At 45.9% G+C, this 6,000-nt stretch overlaps 1 protein-coding gene across 2 annotated transcripts in view; it reads right to left on the reverse strand.

Annotated features, from left to right (window-relative positions):
• elk3 (ETS transcription factor ELK3) overlaps window positions 1-5,516 on the reverse strand; it is a 121,775-nt gene extending 116,259 nt beyond the window's left edge. Inside the window, exon 1 of one of the 2 annotated variants that reach the window (XM_038810902.1) lies at window positions 5,214-5,516. The gene's annotated coding sequence lies outside the window, so the exon portion shown is untranslated. The remainder of the gene's footprint in view (window positions 1-5,213) is intronic. The other variant, XM_038810901.1, reaches the window with a different exon arrangement.
• Between the last annotated feature and the right edge of the window lie 484 nt (window positions 5,517-6,000).

Genomic DNA, 6,000 nt, shown 5'->3' on the forward strand with positions numbered 1-6,000 from the left:
CTTCTCCCAGGCCAGCATGGGCTATAGTTAGAGTTTCAGGAGAAAAAAGATGTTGTGCAAGTTAGGTGGATTGGCTATGCTAAATTGTCCCTTACGTGTCCAAAGATATGTAGGTTGGGTGGGTTGGTCATGATCAATGCAGGTATGGGGCAAGGGAGTGGCCTGGGTAAGGTGCTCTTTTCGGTGCAGAGTCAATGGGCCGAATGGCCTCCTTCGACACTGGAGGGATTCTATGATTCTATAAGACCTATAAGCAAAGGAAGAAGAAAGTATTCCACAATCAGGAGGAGGAGTGAGCCTTCCAACTGGAGGATTTGAGAATGAATTAAAAGCACAGAAAGGTAGGGAAGTAAGGCAGATTGAAGCAGTGAGGAAGAACGTATCTTTACCTAATGGAGATGTCACTGATAATTCAACTTTCCCCAGATCAGAAACAAGCTTTCATTTCTTAATGTGTTCCCAATTAATCCCCAAATTTGAAGATGATGTGGAAACCTTCATCACAGTCTTTGAGAAACTGGCAAATCAGTTAAAGTGGCCAGCAGAGTCTTGCACTCTCCTAATGTTATTACATAGGGGAAATCCACAGGTATATGGCTTTCAATCTATAAGCTATGAAGAGGTGAAAAGTGCTATGTTGAGTGCTAACAATTCCGTGCCAGAAATCTAGGAATTCTCGCAAAAAGCCCACTCAGGAACCCATCAAGGCTCCTTAGGCAGCATCTTCCAAACACACAACCACTACCATCTAGAAGAAGAACAAAGGCAGCAGATACCTGGGAATCCCACCACCTAGAAGTTCCCCTTCAAGTCACTCACCATCCTGACTTGGAAATATATCATCGTTACTTCACTGTTGCTGGGTCAAAATGTTGGAACTCCCTGCCTCACTGCACAGTGTATAACCTACACCACATGGACTGCAGTGGTTCAAGAAGGCACCACACCACCATCTTCTCCAGGGCAATTAGGGATGGGCTATAAATGCTGGTCTACCTTAACATAGAACATACAGTGCAGAAGGAGGCCATTCGGCCCATCGAGTCTGCACCAACCCACTTAAGCCCTCACTTCCACCCTATCCCCCTAACCCAATAACCCCTCCGAACCATTTCAGACACTAAGGGCAATTTAGCATGACCAATCCACCTAATATGCATGTCTTTGGACTGTGGGAGGAAACCTACGCAGACACAGGGAGACCGTGCAGACTCCGCACAGACAGTGACCCAGCAGGGAATCGAACCTGGGACCCTGGTGGTGACCCTGGTAGCTAACCACTGTGCTACCATACTGCCTATACCTTGAATGAATAAAACAAAAAGATCTTCCTTGAATTTGAAAGAATTAAACAGCTTGCATTTGACTGGTGGGTTGGTGCACTGAAAGTTGACGATACATACAAGGGGTTAAGGGAAATAATCCTATTTGGAAGTTCAAAACCAACCTCCTGTACAACCTCCATATGGAGTGCCCAAAGCCAGGTATGCAGCTATCAGAGCGGATAACTCTGAATTCACCCACAAACCTCGAACGCCGAATAAACCTGGGTTTAGTAACTCCTCCAAGCTAGGGAGAGACAGGGTGGAGGAGGATGAAACAGAAAATAGCTCCAGAGAAAAAGATAGCAGGTAAGGAAAAGCAGATCAGTATCTCGCTTCTCATGGACACTAAACCAGCAGGAGGCCTCCCTGTGTGTTTTTTCAGTCTCATTTAAAGGTCCCTCCAGTCTGTACTTCAAACATTTCCAGTTTGTATTATTAGTACAACCTCTGGCATTGACAGGTCAGTTATGAATCCAACTTTTTTCTGTAAAGTGCAAAATTGGCACAGCTCCATGGAGCCACCTGATGGGTGGAACCTGCATCAGGTTATGACATTTGACAACAGGAATAAGTGGAAAATGTTGATGAAAATAAATGATCAAAAATCATCATAAAAAGTAATAAGGTTCAATGTTTGTGCCTCATTCAATATTGTTAATATTACTCACCCCCCCCCCCCCCCCCCAAACATTTGTGTCACATGCAGAAAGGTTAGCCCAATTTCAGTGCTCAGTGGGACTACAATGCCACCACTGGCAGGAAGATGTAATGACAGTGTGACATGTTTACATAATAATAATTTTTATTGTTATCACAAATAGGTTTACATTAATACTGCAATTAAGTTATTGTGAAAATCCCCCAAGTCGCCACACTCCAGTGCCTGTTCGGGTACATTGATGGAGAATTCAGAATGCCCAATTCACGTCTTTCAGGAGGAAACTGGAGCGCCTGGAGGAAATCCATGCAGACACAGGGAGAACGTGCAGACTCCACACAGACAGTGACCGATGCCGGGAATTGAACCCAGGTCCCTGTGAAGCAATAGTGGTAACCACTGTGCTACTGTGACGCCCATACGTAGACCGTATTGTCTGTTATAAAGGTGATACTGGATTTCATAATGGAAAAAGTTGACAGGAATGTGTACAGACTTACAATATATGCCAGACAGATATGAATATAAGCCATCAACACTTGTAAATTTGCAAAACATGTCCAATACTGAATTATTCACATATATTAGTATAATTACCCAGTCATTTGATTTTTTAATTTTTTATGTGCAAGATTAATAAAATAATTAGAGAACTACATGTTCTGTTAGAAAAAATTGTTTATGATTTTTTGATTTCTTTGCATGTTTTGTCATTAACAGGATTTAGGTAGTAGTTTCCTGAAAGCACTTCCTGCAGATTGCAGCCTGTTCAGTAGCTTAATAAGCTGTGAAACTGCCTAACTGTGGACTTCCTTTCATTATACTTCACAGCCCTGCACAGGAAAGTTACAGAAAATAGGAGAAATCATTTTGTGCAAACTAAATTTCAAAAGGTTCATGTTGCTCACACTTTTTCATCAACTCACTCAGTGGTCTTTGGGCTATTTCGGGTCCGAGTCCGTTAGAAACTTAGAGCTGCGTCTCAGTGGGTGTTTATATAAGATTTGGATTAGAGCAAAGATGTCATATTTTAAACCCTTTGACGTGAACCTGAACCGTGCACCTTCTCAGCCCACTGTCTTCCTGTGCAGCAAATGCAGCAGCACTTGCTAGATCAGAGCAGGCTTCCTGAGACACACCAGGTGATGCTTAACACAGAGTTAACCAAAACAGCACCAGCTGAAGCCTGCCAAGGAACGGCTCAACCTGATCACTTTCCAATGTTCAATTCAGGCAATCCTGAGTCTGAGCGAACACTGATTCGAATTTGTTGCAAGTACACTTTTACTGGTGTCCTGGCCAACATCTATCACCCAAACAGTCATGATTGTGGGATCTTGCTGGGCAGAGGGCAGAGTTTTGCCTTGCAGGGGTTCCACGTACAGGTTCTTGACTGCGTAACTGGAGAGTCTACGTGGCCCCTCGCACCAGGAAAGATTCAGACCGACCGGCCGTGCAGTAACACTGTGCCAGAGATCGGGAGCTGAGCCTGCCCAGAGGGGAGGTTGATGAGAGGAAATAAATTCACTCAGTGCCCCTCCGTGGTCCAATAACCCTTCCTGGCGATATGTAAATCTACATTTTCCACATTACAGCACACTTTGTAAGTATTTCATTGGCTATGAAGTTCTTTGGAATGGCCGAAGGATGTGCAAGGTGGTATATAAATGCACATTCTCTGTTACGTACCAATTTAAATATTCCAGAGAATACTGCTCAGTATATCTTGATGTATCATCAACACTTGTTGCATCATCAACACTTGTTGCTAGCTGTGAAAATATAAACCCTGAGCTCCCACTTTCCCATCACACAGCAGGAAGCTGTTAATATTTGGGAGGCTGGCACCTCTAGGAGTCCGATTGGCCGCAAGGCTAGGTAAAGATCAAGATGGAACAGAAAGCGACCCTGTGAGTGGCAGTATCGGTCAGCAACAATATTCTGCTGAAATATTGGGAAAGGTAACAACTTATCAGTCATGGTTAAATGGTAGAACAGGCCAGAGGGGCTGAATGGCCTCCTCACTGTTTCCGGTTGTTCAGGTCAGTCTGGGTCTGGTAGCCATCAACCTTTCACAAATAACAAACAGAGACCTGGGGGGAAGCCCAACATCATTTATTTTCTTACATACATATTCTCTGCCAACCGTACAACACAGTACAGTCTTGCAGAGTGGAAAGAGTTTAATGAGATTTAGATGCTGTATGTGCAGACATTGCTAAATCGTGTCTAAATCTCGTCTCTCTGCTGTAAATGGAAAATTCAGGGAACGCCACTCACATCCTGCGTGGAGCATCGCATTACATACAGACTACAAATGTTAGTCAACCTCCCCCCAACCACAGCCCCTGGGCAGCAGACAGGAGCTGGTGAGCAAAGAGTTAACCTCACTGCCCCTTGCTCTTGGAGACCAAGAGACTCTTTGTTTCCACCAGTGACTCACTCCCAGTATGTTGCTGCCAGTTTTAAACCGGAAGCTCAAAGCAATTAAGTCTTTGCTGTTTCTAGACAGGCGAAGAACATTCAGAAAGCAGCTTCCCCAACCCCACACTTCAATCCCACACACCTTCCTCAAACCTGATATACCCCTCAAGCTCCAGACCCCCAGACCTAAATGCCCCAACCCCACATCCCAAAGTACACACACTTCAAAAGTACACACACCTCAAGTACATAGGATCCAACGTACAGCAATCCCACAGCGGCCTAGTTCCACAGCCCCCAAGACACACACCAAACATACATACCCCAAACCCAAACCCCTCCTTTAACCCCCACACACACAAGCTCCACAACCACAAAAACACAGCCCCAAAGATAAGGCACCTCCCCTCATATTGGGACTCCATTTCCCAGCTTCACATAGCTGGCTCCCTCAGCGCCAAACATCCCTCACATCTAACTGGGATTCTCTGAGGGGTTCCCCCTCCCCCTATGATGATTATAGACAAACATGCAAAGTGAAACTTTGACTAAATCTCACCACCGCCGCCGTCCCCCCCACGGTCCAAATTCCTATCTGGACATTTCTCTCCAGGCCCAGATCCCACCCTCACTTGCAGCAAACAAACTTTCAGAGAGAGAGAGACAGACTGAGACATTCAGCCAGACACTAACACTTCTCCCCCGCTCTAACTTTGTCTCGGACATCCGGCCTCTCTCTCTCTCTTGCAGCTGCCGAGACAAGTTCAGTGACAGGGTTTGGGGTTGAGGTTGTGCTGATCACATACCCGAGAGTCGCAGCCTTTTTGTTATTGTGTGTGGCGGCCGAGTTGCCCCCTCCGATCCGCTCAGCGATGCAAACTGCTTCTTTTTTCCATGCTGACACACGTCTGAAATGTTTCTGCTGCTGTAACTGGATCCTCCTGAGCAGGAAGCTGGATCAGGCAGACAAGAGGTCCGGATTACTTCCTTTCCGCATTATTCCCCAGGCTCTCTGCAGTCTGTGTAAACAAGTCTCTCCCCCCTCCTCTCTGCCCAGTGTCCACACTCAACGCTCCCACCTCTACTCGACGTCAGGACCTCGGCACTCAGCCTCAACATCACAAGGGAGGAGTTTAATGCCACCTCAGAAGGTCCTCCCAGTCACCAAAGACTTTAAACAAGCGCCAGACAGTGCAACATGTTCCCTGTCTGCACTGACACCCTTGTGTTAGTAACACACACACACACACAGAGTGTGGAGAGAATCTCCATTCACCTCAAACACTTTGGGCTGCCTCTCAGTGGCAGACCTCACTGAGTTGCAAGGTATGTGTTCATCCTTTTGACATCCTGAGGGAAGACAAAGTCAGGGTGGGAACACAAACTCTTCAGGTGCCCCATGGTCTGCATCCACTGCCTGAGTGCAGCTGAAGAAATCCCAGCCTCAGACAGCAGATGTCATAAAAACTGAATCAAACACCAACCCATTATAAATCAACCCCCAGCAACCCTGGTAAATCACACACAAACTGTGAGAAACTTTCACTCTGATTAAAGAAGTGCGAGTGAAACCCATCTGCTGCTGTGTGAGTC

The sequence above is a fragment of the Scyliorhinus canicula genome, chromosome 11 (genome assembly GCF_902713615.1).
Source record: "Scyliorhinus canicula chromosome 11, sScyCan1.1, whole genome shotgun sequence".
NCBI lineage: Eukaryota > Metazoa > Chordata > Chondrichthyes > Carcharhiniformes > Scyliorhinidae > Scyliorhinus > Scyliorhinus canicula.